Here is a 17,396-nt window from a genome sequence, read left to right on the forward strand (position 1 = left end):
ATAAGGTGGGCTACCAATGATCCCCACTTATATTCAAAGCTTTTATAGTCATTGCCGAATATGTCCGCCATTCTTAATAGACAGAGGAGTTTCCAAAGTTGTGTGTGCCACATTGAGAGGGTAGGAGCTGCCTACCTCTTCTGTGCTGCTGCGATTGTTATTTTCATTGCGCCCATACACGTCCACATGATAGTTTTGTCAGCCCTGGTCTGGTGTTCGAGGGGGGGATCACGAATACCCAGGAAGACCCCTTCCATGGTGGTCGGTATAGGATAACACAACTTGGTTTTGAGTTGTGCTAAGATTTCCTCCCAGAATGGACGTATGGTGCGGCAATCCCACCAGATGTGCTGGAAGTCCCCTAATAACCCACAACCCCTCCAGCATCTGTCTGACATGTTCAGAAAAAATTGCTTGAGTTTGGCAGGGTGTAGGTACCAGTCCATTAGAGTTTTTAAGTGTGCTTCCCTCAGCTCTAGGGAGTGATTGGATTTTGATATATTGGACCAGAGTGCCGTCCATTCCCTGTCGTGTATATCACACTGCAGCGCACCCTCCCACATGGACATGTATCTCGGTGGAGCCAAATGTGTGGTGGAGAGCAGATACTTGTAGAGAAAAGGAATTACCCCCTTCATTGAAGCCACTGTTATTACATATTTCTCAAAGCCTGTTTTCTCCCTTGTGGCATTTGTCATGTATGTGTGGGGTAAGTGCCCAATGTATAAGTTGAAGGTAGTGGAAGTGTTCTTCTGGGGTTAAGTGGAATTCCCTTCTGCAGCTATCAAAGGTGAGGATGTTGTGGTTATGGAATAAGTGATCAAGCATGAGGCAGCCTCCCTCTAACCAGGCATTGAAGGGGCCTTTGTGTAGGGCTGGCGGAAAGGCCGGGTTAAAGTGGATCGGAGTGTATGGGGAAGGGAATGTGGTCCAACCCTCACCTCCTGACTTTCATTACAGTGCAAGTGGGCGTGGTAATATACACTTTCGGGGGACACTCCTTCTTGGGTTTCCAGATTAGTTCCCACACCGTCCTCCCTGCCACTCCCCTGTCCATATGGAGCCAATGCTTTTCCAAATCCCTTTTAAATCACTCTGTCACTATCCGCAGTTGATCGGCTTTGTAATGTAAACCTATATCCGGTAACCCCACCCCTCCCTTCGCTCTGGGGCGCCGCAGTACGGAGAAAGACAATCGGGGTGCCCTCCTTGCCAAATGAACATGTGAGCAGAGATTTGAGTTTAGGAAGAAAGGTTGTTTCTAAGTCAATGGGCAGGGCCTGAAAATGATATAACAGTGTGGGCAGCAGCGTCATCTTGACAGCATTAATGTGGCCAAGCCAGGAAATGAATTGGGGCTTCCACCGCTTAAGGTCATTCTGAAATTGAAGGAGGACAACCCTTCTACTTGTGGTGTCAGCTGGACCCCCAGGTATTGGAGGGACTGGCTGGACTACTACAAGGAGGATTGGGATTGAATTGCGCGTGCCTCAGCGTCTGGGAGTGTAAGATTAAGTACATAGAATTTGTCAAGATTGACCTTGAAGCCGGCTACGTCTTCGAATTGGGCTAGTTCTAATTGCAGTGCAGGGAGTGACCGTGACGGGTCTGCGAGTGTCAAGAGCACATTGCCCGCAAAGAGCGTTATCTTATGAGTGTTCCCTCCGGAGGGTATCCCTTTAATCACCAAGTTATTTTGGATGGACATTGTGAATGGTTCAATATTCGGCGCAAATAACAGGGGTGACAAGGGACACCCCTGTCTGGTGCCTCTCGTAAGTGAGAATTGGGCCAATAGCACGCCATTGACCTGTACACGGGAGCGGGACTGTGTATAGTTAGCCTTAATCATGCAAATGAATTTGTCTGTGAAGCCAAAGGATGTAAGGATGCGGAAAAGGAATGCCCAGTCCACCCAATCAAAGGCCTTCTCGCCATCTAGACCCACCAGAACCGCCGGTATCTTTCATTTGGTGGCTTTTTCGATTAGATGGATTGTGTGTCTAATATTATCGTGAGTCTGCTGCCCTTTTATAAAGTCAAACTGATCAAGATGGATTAAATCTGGCATCAAGTCCTGTATTTTGGTCACAAGGATAGTAGAGTAAAGTTTCACATCTAAACTTAAGAGTGCTATTGGGCAGTCGGAGGCGCAGAGCTGCACATTTTTCCCGTGATTGGGAATGACCGTAATCACTGCCTTGGCCATCAAGGGGGTCCCGTCTTCTGTCTCTGCCATCTGGTTAAGAAGTTGCGTGAGGTGAGCTATGAGGTCAGGAGCAAAGGTTTTATAGAAGTGGGCTGTGAGGTCATCAGGCCCGGGGGCCTTGTGAAGTTTGAGAGCTGCGATAGTCGCACCCACCTATTCTGTAGTTATGGGGGCCATAAGTTTGTCATTCGTGGCTTGTGAGACTTGGGGGAACTGAAGAGCCCGGAGGTAGCTATCCTGCAAGTCTTCCTCTCTTGGTTCCTCTGTGTAGAGTGCCCTGTAAAATGATCCAAAGAGGTCAGCTTTATCCCTATCCGTGTGGACTATACCCTTATTCTTATTGTGTATGCCCCCAATATATTACTTCTCGTGTTTCTCTCTGAGTTGCCTGGCTAAGTGTTTGCCTATTTCGTTCCCCTGAGTAAAGGAAACAACATGGTGTCATTTTAAAAGCGTGTGATCTGCATTGTTGTTATAGCTTGCTTTCAGCTTACCACGCAGTGTTGTAAGGGGGCACAGGGTCGCCCTGGTGGGATTGTTCTTGTGTGCTTGCTCCACCGATTCCAACTCCATCTCGAGGCCTTCCCTCTCATGCACCCGCTGTTTATTCATGGTAGAATTAAGCTCTATGCACTTCCCCCGGATAACTTCCAAGTGTTACCTGGGGAGGTGTTTACTTTAGAGTGCTCTGTGATTGCTTCCCGCAGTTCAGTTCGCAGTACACTATCATGTGTGAGCAAGATCGGTAAGTACTATTTGGGAGTAGTAGTTGGGGGAGATCCGCACTACAAACAAATCGATAGCGGACAGTGGTCCGAGATAGAAAGGGGGAAAATCTTTGCCTCTCTAATAGTGCCCAGCAATCTTCGATTAATAAAGATAAAGTCCAATCTTGAGTAAGTATGGTGTACATGAGAGTAGAATGTGTGGTCTCTAGTCTGGGGATACAGGTTGCGCCAGGCATCTCGCAGACGGAAATCGTGCATTATTTGCTTTATATCTGCAGTGAAGGAGCCAGTTTCGGATGTGTGTGGGTGAGTGCAGTCTAAGTCAGGTTGCCAAGTGAGATTAATGTCCCCCATTAAAATCGTCGGCCCTTCCGCAAAGTGCTCTATTTTATCTAGTAGGGCTTTGAGAAAGTTTGTTTGGCCCGCATTAGGCGCATACGCTGTGATAAAAGTGCATAATGTGCCCCTTAGTGTGCCCTTAACCAGGACCATCCTATCCTCCCTATCTGATTGGATGTCCAGCGGCTGAAACTTTGTCGATGTATGAAATAGGAGAACCCAGGTGCTTAGTAAGTGCTGATGATCTATAAATAAGGGGGTACAGTTTGTGTTTAAGCCTCAATTTGTCAGCTCTCTGGAGGTGTGTCTCCTGGAGTGCAACTATGTCGAAGTGGTGATCTGTGAGGTACTTCCAAACTTTTTGCTGCTTCTGCAGGGAGTTAAAGCCCTTAACGTTCCACAAGTTTATAGTAATGTCCATCTTTCCAGGTGAAACCCTCCCCTCCTTCCCCTAGACCCATCACCCTTCACCCTTTCGGTAGAAAGTATGAGAAACCTATCCCCATGTGCTTGCCTCAATGAATATGCATCTGTCATAGCGCCCTTGTGTCGAGTATGTAAATAATGCCACAACCACCACCGCCTCCCAGAAATGTAAAAGAAAAAAGTAAATACCCAACCCCCAACAATACCAACATGAACATGTGTCGAGAGGATGAAGGATCCTCAACTGTAGATGGGATCACCTACTCAGATGAGTTGGTGGATGGAGTGACCACAATTCCCATCCACACCCGTCTCAGGGGGCACCCAAGTAGCTAAGATTACCGATTGCAGCAGTCTCAGCTCTTGAGCGTCGCACAGGTTCGCCCAATCCTGGGATCATCCAATGGATGTAAGCAATCAGAGTCCTCACGCTGCGCTGATATGCCTGACCAGGCGTAGTGTCAGGTTCCGTAACTCGTGTGGGGTTGCGACTGATAGAATCTTGACATAGTTCTCACTTGTGGTTCCCCCCTCAAGGATGTGGACTATTTCGCTGAGGATGAGCCATTTCGGCCAGATCCTTGTGAGTTGCCAGCCACATTTTCAGGATTAGCCATAGGGAGACCCAATAGGTCCGGACACTGCTTTTGGTCTGTTATGTGGTGCTGTCTGTTATTAAATTCAAAGCTCAGACCAAATCAATAAGTCCAGCGATATCTGATTTTAGCGTCCTGTAGCTTGGTTGTGATAGGTCAAAACTGCTGCTGCCTCTCTAATGTTGAGGGTGCCACATCCTGATAGATGCTGCAGGTATGCCCATGAAAGGAGACTGTGCTCTTTTTCCTAGCGGCTGATAAGACGGCCTCCTTCACCTTATAGGAGTGAAATTTTGCGAGCACATCTCTCGTGCGTGTCCGTTCTCGGGATGCTTGGGCTCTGGCCCTGTGCGCCCGCTCAAGCTTGATTTTAAGGGCTTGTGGACTGATGATTTCTGCAAAGAGGCCCTCTATGAAAGCTTCCAGATCGGGCCCTTCTGCCTCCTCCTCCAGGTCACAGACCCACAGTTTATCCCTTTGTGTCTTGTTTTCAAGGTCTTCCGCCTTCAGTTGGGTTTGGTGCAGTTGATCCTGTAGGGCGCGTACTGTGTCCTGCATGTTGGAGGTGTGTTTGTCCACCTCAAATTCCACCACTCTGACACCAACGGAGTCCACATCCCGTTTGAGGGTTGCCATTCACTCGTTGCGGTCACTTTTCAATTGGTCGATGGACTCCTTAATGTCTTGGCTGAGCTCCTTCCAGAGCTCCGCTTTAAAATCACGCTGGGGGGCCATGAGGTCCTCTTTGGTGAGGTGAATGCCATGCTGTCGGAAGTGCCTTCACGGTCCACTGGTAGGTGTTTATCCGCTGGAGAGAAGAAATGGGAGACTTTGGTCGTAGCATTGGTCACCGTTTTCTTAGGTGGCATAAAGGCGGGCCTAAAGATAACCCTGCTGCTGTTGCTCAAGTGTTCCGCCCCATCTCCTGCTAGTACCTTTGTAGGTGGCCTCTATATGATGCCGGCAGGCCCTCAGTACTTATCCGCTCTTCGCTCCCTAGCAGACCCCCAAGATCTCCGGGCACTCTTCTGCTCGTCGACGAGGGGTCCTGGTGCAGGCCTAGCTCATTGGAACATGCTGCTCAGACTCTCAGCACCAGGTGTATGGGCCTAATTCCTGTGCGTCAACCGTCCCCTCTGTCATAGGGTGTGATTATTGAGGGCCCCAACTTCACCGGATGGGCTGCCAGCAAACCGGGCTCTGCCACGTCTCTGCCGCGCTCCTGTTCGTTGATGTCTATGGCAAAGGCGCATGAGGATCAGAGGCCTCCTCCGGGGGCGACCCAGTCTCCACGAAAGCAGTTGACCACCACAATCTCATCAACAGGGGCAGGCAAGGCAATCCCCCAATGCTGAGCCAGTGATCTCGCTAGAACGCCAGAGCGGTGCGTGTATCTGAGATGAAAGTCTCAGGTAAACCTCTGTGCATGCTATGTGGAGTCCCCAGTGCGGTTTTTGCCCGCCATCTTGAAATCAGGAAGAGAATATTATGCCTTCTTGAGGGGGGAACCAGATTCTCGCCTTCCTTTGTTCCTGTGTAGGATCGCCCTTGCTTGTTCCTCTCTACCTGCGTGGCGCGGCAGTCGCAGCTTCTGAACAGGACTCCTCACGCACCCAGAAACTGCTTTAACGCCTCATTTCTCGGGTGGTCGGCTATGTTGCTCAATCTTCCTCCGCCCTGTGGGTCACCGCCGATTGCGCCTCCGCCCCCATGATGCGCTGTAAAGGGTGATGGGGGCTTGTCTCCGCGGGGGGGGGGTCCTGTCCAGCATTCACTGCAGCACGGATGGGCGCTTCTCCTGAAGGACGCCGATACAGCCCTCAAGATGGCGGACGCCGATGTGAGCAGGTTTAGGGGCGCTCCGATGCCACTTCACAACATCCCCGTTCCAGGCTCCATAACGTCGTTTTGGTGCTCCCCGCACACCCAAGTTGTAGAGCCAGCGCTCGTTCCTCACTGCATCGGCTCCGCTGCAGTAATTTTGCAGTAATCTCCCCGAGACACTGGCGTGGACCGGGAGCCGAGATGGATTCCGTCTATTCGGCCATCTTGTCCAGCCACGCCCCCCCACCCATGGTTATTGATACAAAACCCTATCTACTAACAATAGTTTACATGGTTTTCCACCTAAAAATAATGCCACTTGAGTGCATGTGTTAAAAAAGGAAAATTATTTTTTGTCTTAAATTTTCCCACGCATGTGTGTTACACTGTACAGCACATTTCTAGAGTGGGAATAGTTTTAAAATTATTCTAAGCATAATTTTTGTTCTGGAAGGATACCTTTACCATACAAAACCTATGCATGACTGTTAGACCTGGCACCTTGGCGTGGGTCTCCCTTCCACTTTTTGTTGCTGATGCCTCATGTGTTTTGTTGGTGTTAGCTGCTCGGAGCACTGTGCCACTGCCAATCAGTGCCACAGTGCAAGTGCTCCCTGGATAAAATGTATACATTGGTTAGATTCCATGATTGGCTTATTTGGTTTACTATCAGACCCTAGTACAGTGCACCAGGAGTGCCCAGGACTTGTAAATCCAAATGTTGCTGGTGGGCTTGCAGCACTGGTTGTGCCAACCACAGAAGCGGCCTGGTAAAATGTGTCTAAGGTCTGCCATTGCAGAGCCTGCGTGCAGTCTGGTACTGTCATGCTGACTGGGCTAGAGCACCCACTTGACAGTCCCTAAACCTTCCGTTAACTTCATATTAGTCACCCCTATGGTAGGCCCAAGGGCAGGGTGCATTGTAAGTATAAGGTAGGACAAGCCATGATGTGTGTGGCATGTCATAGTAGTGAATTACAGCCATTTTAGTTTCTCACTATTGCAAGGCTACCTGTTCACATAGGCCAGAATGGGCTGTTAGAGTTATTATATAATATAATCCTAACAGACACAGGGAACATGGTGGAAATTCGGGTTTAGTATGCCTGGACTCAGAATAATAAAATACATCTTTTAGTAAAGTTTATTTTAATATTCTGTGTTTGCAAATACCACTTTTAGAAAGTAGGTATTTGCTTGCCTAACCATTTCAGCCCGCCTCTGCTAGGATGTGTATCTGCTGTCTGGTTTCTGTGAGTGACAGGGCTGGGGAATACCAGAGGGCAGGGCTAGGTAGCCTGGTGGTGAATAGAGAGATTTACATCAAGATGGGTGGGAGGAGTGCACCTGGACTCTGAATAGGACTGTGCCCTTCCACCACAATACTGGCTCCACCCCCTGTGGAGTGTCTGATGTCTCTAGCCTGGTCCCTGAATGAAAAGTCAGAGTCAGATCCACAAAGTGCTCAAGAACTGGTTTTGGCCGGGCACAGGCCCCTCTACCCCAGAGGAACAAAGGAATTAGGGGTATAAGTATTGGGATCCTGCTCCCAAGAAATTAGATCCTGCTTGACAAGAAGAAACCTCTGCCTGAGGAGAAGGAACTGGGAAAGCTGTAAGGAGGAGTACTGTCCCTGACCTGGGGGTTTGGCCTGCAGTGGTTGCCTTGCTGCTGAAGGAGAGGAGGAAAATACTACAAAGACTTTGCTTCAACTTGTGCATAAAGATCTCCAAGGGCTTGTGAGTGAGCTTGCCCCATGAACGAAGTCCCAGGACCAGTGGACTTCATCCGCCTCGCAATCCGCCGCTAGAAATGCTGTTTTTAGCATTTGCGGAGGCCAGGAGCTGTGGGCGCCTCGTACAACCAAACCGTGTCCAGCAACGCATCGTACCCTGCCTGTCCGCCTCAATCAACGCGTCCTACGATATGTAGATCGCACCGTGACTGGCCGACCCCGCCGCGTACAAAGCGCTTTGCCACATCGAGTCATCCTGGTTGGTACGACTCGCACACTGCCGACGAAGTCCGAAGCTGCCGATCGCATCGGAAAGGGGAGTACGCTCCGCACGTCCACCTCGTACCGCAGCCAAGACTGAAGCCGTGGCTCCTACAGTCCGGCTGGTATGTCGCATCGTAAAGTGAACGTCTTGCATCCAGGACCGTCCGCCTCGCTCCACGCGGCCTCCCGCTCTACGCCTCACACTGACGACTACAACAAGCCAGGGTTCGCACCGTAAAAGGGACGACAACGCTACTGGATCACGTTCTGTTTACAGCGCATTGTCCGTGCTGGACACAACAACTAAGGTACTATGAACGACTCGCACCACAGTGGTGTACACATCGGACAGGAGTTTCCGCTACGCCCGTTTGACTCTGTTAGACATTGTTTCACATTTTTAAGGAACTGATTGCTAAAACAGTATTGTGGGCATTTTTATCGTTATGTTGGTCTTGTGCTAAGCCTATATATAAAGATTCACTATTTTTTATATAAATCTAGTGTGGTGTCCATTTGTGGTGTTGTCCCTGAGTTACTGGATGTGTTCACAAATGCTTAACCTATAACGCCTCTGAAAATAAGTCTTGTCTGCTCGCGCAAAGCTACCTAGAGGGTGAGCAGGGGTAATTTCAAGAGGGTGATCCCCTTATCTTGACTAGAGGAGAGGGTCCCTGCTTGTCACAGGTACTTACCTGTGCCAACCCGAGACCCCCAAATCTAACATTGACCCTTTCACAAACACCTTTTCACTGTGCTGCAAAGATATGCCCATGGCACTCGGCAGTCACATTCTGCACAAGTCCAATGGCATAGCTAGACCTTTTGCTAACTGTGGCGCAGCCCTGCCAAGTACCACGTATTAGGCATTTTTTAGACTAACGCATTTCAATGTGATGGCCTGCAACACCACCAGTCGCGGTGAGTAGTGAGAGTACCTGCCAGGCGGTGATATGGGGAGGGGGAGGGGCAGGGTGGGGGGTAGTAAACTATGGATTACGAAGTTTACAGGTAAGTAAACACATAAATAAATAAAACAAATGTTGTTGCGTACACTGCATTCCCAAATGCAATGCAGTGTATGCAACGGAATTCGTTTCATTTCTTTATATGTTTACTAGATGTCTTTAAATTTATTCGAAAACTAAAATTGATTCAATATTTCCAACTACACTCGTTTTCTAAAAATAAGACAACTATGGAATCTGGGAAGGACCTTTTGGTTAACCCTTTACAAACAAGGGATATTCCGAACATACAAGTCATGTACGATCTGGCTTATGAGGATGAGTCTCAGCAAACACCAACTGTTAGCCAAGTGATAAATGTTGCTAAAACCGCGCCAAGTCCCTTCCGCCCAAAATCCACCTTCCTGCCGCTAATGCCTGAGGATACTGTGGATATGTTCAGCGATCGCATCATTGTGGAATTGAAAAATCTAAATAGGAAACTACAGGGGCAAACGAGACAAATGAACTATAATAATGACCAATACCATATTCTCATCAAAAAATTACAGGAAAATCAGGAAATCATTGTCAAGAGTTCAGATAAAGGTGGGAACACCGTTTTATGGTCCAGGAAAGACTATTTAAACGAGGCAGATAGACGCCTTTCTGACTCAACCTGTTACATGAAAAGCACAAAGAATTTGATGAGACAGAAGGAAGAATTGACATGTAAAAAGATCCATAACTGGCAGCGAAAAGGTTTATTAACTAAGGATGAATCGAAATTTTTAAGTGTGACTGACCCCATCACACCGGTTCTTTATTTCCTGCCGAAAGTGCATAAATTGGTCACCCCTGTCCCTGGACGCCCTATTATATCAGCGATGGGCAGCATGAACGAAAACCTATCCAAATATGTGGATCACTTTCTCCAACCACACATGAAAGGTTTAAATTCATATTTAAAGGACACCACTGACCTTTTAACTAAAGTGAGAACTGTTGAATGGTGTGCAGATAATCTATTCATTGTAATGGACATTGAATCGCTGTATACCAGCATCCACCATAAACAGGGCATGAATGTCACTGCATTCTTTTTGGACAAAAGAGATGTGAGTCTGAGAGATCATAATTTAATGCTGTTGGAAATGATTAATATCTGTCTATGCACTAACTTTTTCCAATTCCAGAACACCATATATCAGCAGCTACGTGGGGTGGCGATGGGCTCGTGCTTCTTACCCAGCTATTCATGTTTACATGTGGGCTGGTGGAAGGAGCACGTGCTCGGAGTCACCCACCGCCAGTGGTCGGGTAACATCATCCACTACTGGCGGTACATTGACGATCTCTGCATTATCTGGAAGGGTACTAGTGAGGAAGCAACTGCTTTTGTTGATGCCATTAACGTGAATAACCTTAATTTAAAATTCACTGCATCCATCTCTGGTGACTCGGCTGAGTTCCTAGATGTACAATTGTATATTGAAGCATGTACTCTCCACACTAAAATGTTTAGAAAGTCAATTGGGGGTGGGGTCGCACACTACTCACTCACCAGCGGGATCGCCCCTCTTGAAGATACTTGAGAATTCGAAAGACAATGCATTGCAGAAAACGGTACTACAATTACCATGGTCCTTAGGGGTGATCCCGCAGGTGTATAAGCAGTGTGTGACCCCATTTTCCTTATGTTTATGATCCTTGGAGCCGTGGGCTGACGAGCTCGGGACCCCGCACCTGCGTGCCTTTGTGTGGTACTATACCTGGTGATATTTGGCAGCATGCAGCAACCCCTGAAGATGGCCTAATCCCTGTTGACGAGGGGTAAATACCCCGAAACACGTGTACAGGGATGGCGAAGACTTGAAGATACTCGAGAATTCGAAAGAAGATGCATCGCAGAAAACGGTACTACAATTACCATGGTCCTTAGGGGCGATCCCGCTGGTGTATAAGCAGTGTGCGACCCCATTTTCCTACTGTTTATGCTCCTTGGAGCCGTGGCCTGACGAGCTCGGGACCCCGCACCTGCGTGCCTTTGTGTGGTACTATACCTGGTGATATTTGGCAGCATGCAGCAACCCCTGAAGATGGCCTAATCCCTGCTGACGAGGGGTAAATACCCTGAAACACGTGTACAGGGATGGCGAAGACTTGAAGATACTCGAGAATTCGAAAGAAGATGCATCGCAGAATGAATGAATGAATTCGGATTTCTAAAGCGCGGGTAGCTGCCCTGAGGCGTCCAAGCGCTAAGAATATTGCTGAGGTTTAAGTTGGAGGGAAGGCAGATTCAGCTTCATTGATTATGCAGTAAACAGTAGCGTTTTCAGCTGTTTGCGGAAGGAGAGAATGTCAGGGTTTGATCTGAGATGCTGAGGCAAGGCGTTCCACTTTTTTGCGACATTGTAGGAGAAGGAACGGCCTCCGGACCTTGATTTCTTTATTTGTGGCACAGTGGCTAGATTAGCAGAGGTGGAACGCAGCTGTCTAGTGGGTAGGTAGGGTGTGATGAGAGGGAAATTGATAGCCGGGCCTCGAGACCAGAAAGTCTGGTGTGCGATGCAGAGTGATTTGAAATCTACTCTTTCCTTTACGGGGAGCCAGTGCAGTATCCTTAGTCCTGGTTTTACTGAGGATCTGCGGGGGATTTGTAAAAGTGTTCTGGCTGCGCAGTTCTGTATTAATTGTAGTTTGCGTAAAGTGAAGTCAGGAGCTCCGAGATACAATGCGTTTCCATAGTCCAGCCGCGATTGGATCAGGCCCAGGACTACGGTTTTTCTTGCTTCAAAGGGGAGTAGAGGCAGGATCTTCCTGATGACTCTCAAGATGCCGAAGCAAGTGGCAGAAAGTTTCGTTGCCTGTTGGTCAAAGGACAGGGACCTGTCGAGCCAGACACCAAGGCTCTTAATAGCGTCTTTGGGAGCTGGAGCCGGACCTAAGCTGGGGGGCCAGAGAGTGTCTATGGTGGATGGTAAAGTGTGACCCAGGAGCATGAGCTCTGTCTTGTCTCCATTAAGTTTGAGACAAGACTTGGTCATCCAGCTTTTGACCGTCTCCAGGCAACCTGCGAGATCTACATTCGCCGAGGGACCGCCTGCCTGTGCCAAGGAGACCACCAGCTGGGTATCGTCCGCGTAGGTAACGATCTTAATACCAAACGGGCGGACGATCTCAGCCAGCGGCCTCATGTAGACGTTAAATAACGTCGGGCTTAGGGATGATCCCTGCGGGACTCCGCACCCCAGAGGCTTGCTGGAGGAGGTGACATTGCCCTCGTACACCTGGAAGGATCTATCGCTCAGGTAGGATTTGAGCCACTCCAGAGCTCTGTCAGATATTCCGATGTCCAGGAGACGCTGCAAGAGGATACCGTGGTTAACGGTATCGAATGCGGCGCTTAGATCGAGGAGGATGATTGCCACCGATCCTCCCCGATCTACGATTCTCCTGGACTCCTCCGTGACTGCCAGCAGTGCCGTCTCGGTCCCATGCTTTGGGCGAAAGCCAGTCTGGGATGGATCCAGCAGTTGGTATTGTTCGAGAAAAGTTGTTACTATACTGTTTATGTGTTTCTCCAGGATTTTGGCTGCCCAAGGCAGCAGGGAGATCGGGCGGAAATTGTTGAAGTTCTTGGTGTCAAGGTTAGGTTTTTTTACCAGGGCCCTCACCATTCCACAGAGTCCACAGAGGGCAACTCAATTTTACATGCCCACAGTGCCCATCCTAACCATACCATTAAGAATATATCATATGGCGAATTCATTCGGATTCGCAGGATTTGCAGTGATGAGGCCACTTCTGATTTCTTCTTAAAGAATCTGTCCAGAGATTTTTACAGAGAGGATATAAAAGAAAGGTTCTGGACAAAGCCCTTTCTAGGGCTAAGATTAGGAACAGAGATGATCTCCTCAAACCTCGAGTTGAGGCGCCTGTGGACCCCTCTCCAATAAAATCTGTTCGCCTGATCACTACATTTTGTGTTCAGGCTAGTACCATTCGGCGAATTATATTCTCAGAATGGCCCATTGTCCTTACTGATAATATTTTAGGTCCGCTTTTGCCCAGTCAACCAGCCATCACTTTTCGATGGGCTCCCTCTATGAGAGATGCCCTGGATAGGTCCATGCCAGAGGTCCCGGCCAAAAAAACTTGGCTATCGAAAACAGGCTTCTTCAAGTGCACGTCATGTTGTGCCTGCACGTTTGCCAAAAACAGCACTTACTATAAGACTGCTTTCAGTGACAAGGAGATTCCCATTTGTGAATATCTCACTTGTAAATCTGAATATGTAATATACAAGCTGAAAAGCACTTGCAATTTATCATACATTGGCAGCACGAAGAACCCAGTTAGCCAACGTATTCTACAACATATCCGAGCTATTGTTAATTCGGACAGTAGCTACCCAGTGGCCAGGCATTTCAAATCAATTCACAATAACAAACTGAAAGATTTTGAATATACGGTCCTGGGTTCAGTCCCTAGCCCCGGACGGGGTGGAAATCGGGACAAACTGTTACGGCAAAAGGAAAGTCACTTCCTTTTGGCTTTAGATACTACGGCCCCGAACGGGCTGAATATCAATGAGGACCTTCATAATTTTTTGTGAGTCAGTGTTATTTCCTATCATTTGATTTCTTCACCATTTAAAATGTGAGTTTTCTATATGAGCTTTGGTATTACGATGTTGGTTTTATGCGTATTTACATACTTATTGTGAGATGAATTGATGTTGCCATACATTTGCAATTCTATGCCACAGTTTGAATTTATTAAGTATGCTTTATTCTTTATTATATATAATTTTTTTTGCACTGCACTTTTTCAAGACACTTAAGACTGTTTTATGGGTAATATACAATTAGAAATGTTTTCTGATGATGCCAGTTATTTGAATTTGAGCATTTGCTATTAATAGATATACTGTTCGTCAGCTTGAACTACACTGCTACAGGGATATGTACTAGGGCACTAGGCCTTTACTGTTTTGATGGTAAACTTTGATTAATTTTTCAAATGAAATGAATTTTGATGGCTATTTGGTATTTATACCCTATACACAGGCACTTGCCATAATTAATCAATCATAACTACATCATTATTTATTCAGTGACACGCTGTAGTTTGTGTTTCCCTATGAGAGGGTTATTTCTTTTGTAACCATACACAGTCGTTTTGTTATCTTCATGCACATTCTCAGCCTCTCGTTGTATTTTTTAAACTCGTTGGGCTTTTTAAACCATATAGCACTTTAAATTCACAATGCCTGCTGGGGCGCGTTATGTGAGCAAGCTCCCTTTGAGGAGTGAAACGCGTTATGGAGGACACTGGTCCGGCATTTTCACTTGCTAATAAACGGATGGAACTGTTCGCTAATGTGGCTTTGACTCTTCATTGAAGATTTTGGATTGGGTGCAGAGGTCCTTGCCTGGTGCATTCCGCCGTTTGACTGGCGGTCAGGATTTGCAGAGACATGTTTACCTACCTGTAAACCTCCGTAATCCATAGTTTAGTACCCCCCACCCTTCCCCTCCCCCTCCCCACATCACTGCCCGGCAGGTACTCCCACTACCGACTGTGGCTGATCACCGCACTGAAATGCATTGTCACACATAATAGACTGACTGCGCCTCAGGTGTCAAGCTGGTAGGGCTGCTATACTGACTAAAATAAGCTGGAGAGGCTGACAGCGAGCAATAGTGCATGACCTGCTTACGGCACTAGCCTTCTTGGGGGTTGGCTGAGTTAGAAGCTGATATTGCTACAATATATCAATAGAGATGTTATAATACTCCCCTGGGCATGGCATTACATTTTGAAGTCATGGGCGCCTGCCCGCGCACCGTTACATCCTGCTGCCAGCTCGGTCGGGCTGCAGTTAAGTCTGTGGGAGGCTGCCCTAGGGCGTAGGCTATGGCAAACTATAGCAGCGCTGCTTGCACCATCGCATGGTGGCAAATTAAAACCAGTCATGACCCAACCCCATGTGACCGCAGCGCATGTGGAGCCCACTGTGCAGCAGTGCCACCGGCTGCTGAGCCTGACATTAGGCAAGTTTGTCGAGGAAGTTACCAGTGTTCAAGCGGCCAGGCCAGGCTGCTGTGATGAGTTTGCAGTGCTGCAGTAAATACCACGGTTGGCCCCGTCCGGACATGCAGCTCTCAAGGGCTGTAAGTGGCCGTCGCTGCAAATTCATCTTCAAGCAAAGTAAAGTAAATATTTATTGCATGTGGTTAATTAAAACCTTTACAAAAAGAATTTCAAGAGAACGTATTCCATAAAATCGATAAAAATACATTGGCAATCTATGATGTCCCTTTAAAAATAACAAAGTCTATTTTTATATGGTTTTATTTTTTGTTGTCTAAATTCGAAGTCTTTTGTTGCCCTTTGGCTTTGGATTTTATCCCGTTGGACACCTCTTTTTCATTTTTCGACAATAGGAGGCTCGCTTTCTGGAATAATCTGGTGGCTCTGCAGGCTATCTGCAGCTGTTGACTGTTCAGTACTAACATGACTGCCGGCCGACATGTTCTAATTTGGAAAAGGCGAAATATTTGAAGGAGATAGTACCATCTCAAGTTACTCAAAGATGGACAAACGCACAAAATGTGATTCAGGGTTTCTTCAAAAAGACCACAAAGTCTGCACAATGACGTTGGCCATGTTTGCCTCCATGCCGGGATCTGGTCTTTTGAAGTATAGGTTCCCAGCCGTAATCGTAAAAGCATTTGTTGAGTAGACTGTGTTATATAGTTGAGTTGGTTGCGGAACGCATCTCTCATACGTGGCCAATACCATCCAGCAGTGTTTTTTCTTAGCGAGTGCGGCTTTGTCTACAATCCAAGATTTGAATTTTGCCGCACCGTTGGCTGCTTTTTTGAAGGCCACAGGGGTTTGATTGGTATTCCACGTTTCTTGCATATCGAGATTTTTCAATGCTTTTTCCAGTGTTATTTTTCCATTCCTTTTTCCTTTTTGTTTGATTATTTATTTCAGACCAACAGTGTCCCATCAGCGTATCCTCTTGGGCTGCTCTTAATTTCCAGCACGTTTTTAGCATGGCGGCTTGTCTGGCTTGATGCTGATTTAGTAACCCGAATTCAAGGCGTACCTGCGCCTGTGATGCGAACGTTGGAATCTGATCAATGTATTTGAACAGCGCTGACTGTTGGAGGTTCAAGAAGTTTGCATCTTTGCCTCTATATAAGTCAGAGCCATACGTGAGCGAGGGTAAAAAATTTGCAGCAATCACCTTCAGCAGGTATACATTGGATGGGCATTTTAAATTTGTTTTTAGTATGTTTAGGGCGAACCGCAATTTGTTTGCCTGGGCTTTTCTGTACAATGTATGTTCTCTTAATGACCATCTTAAATCGACCATTACTCCCAGGTACTTGTAAGAGGGGCTTTGCTCTCTGCTGTTTCCCGCAATGTGCCATCTGAATGTTTGCTGCCCTGGCTGTGACGCAAAACATACCACTTTCGTTTTTTTGTAGTTGAATTGCAACCCATGCATGCAGATATATTTGTGCAACCTTATTATGGCACGTTTAAGACCCAAGGGGGTCTGGCTGCAAAGGACGATGTCGTCGGCATACTGCATACTCCTTATTTTGTGTTGGGCTAACTTTGGTGGGTCCCTTTGTATCTCCAAAATGCTCTTGTCGAGGTCCCCGGTAAAGATGTTGAAAAGGGTAGGGGCCAATACACATCCCTGCTTGAGGCCAATTTGGGTGGGGATTTTTGATGTTGTTCTGTCCCCATTTCCTAGTTTTATCTTGACCCAAGTGGATGTGTATAGATTTATGATGGCCCGTAACAACTTGGTGGTGTGCCCCAATTAGCCATCTGATCCCATGGGATCTCCCTTGTTACTGTGTCAAACGCCGCTTTTAAATCGACAAAACAGGTGTACAGCTTTGTTGATTTGGCCTTTGCTCTATCTACAAGAAGGTTTAGCACTATCAGATTGCATGACGTGTTGGTGCCAGGCCTGAAACCCGTCTGGGTGATTGGAAGGATGTTGTTGAGGCTAACCCAGTCTTCCAATGCTTTCAGGAGGTGTGACGCATATGCTTTGGCCTCTACATCACTAAGCGCAATCAGTCTGTAGTTCGCTGGGTCTGTTCGAACGCCTGCTTTGAACATTGGGTGCAAAATACTCCCTCTCCATGAGGGGGGAATACTTCCTGATTGAAAGGCTTGATTGTACAGTGGGGTAAGGTATTCCGCCCAAAACCCTTGGTCGTATTTGAAGAGCCCATTGGGCAAGCCATTCGTACCTGGGGCGCCTTTTGACCTAAATTTTTTCAA

The sequence above is a fragment of the Lissotriton helveticus genome, chromosome 1_2, assembly GCF_964261635.1.
Source record: "Lissotriton helveticus chromosome 1_2, aLisHel1.1, whole genome shotgun sequence".
Taxonomy (NCBI): domain Eukaryota; kingdom Metazoa; phylum Chordata; class Amphibia; order Caudata; family Salamandridae; genus Lissotriton; species Lissotriton helveticus.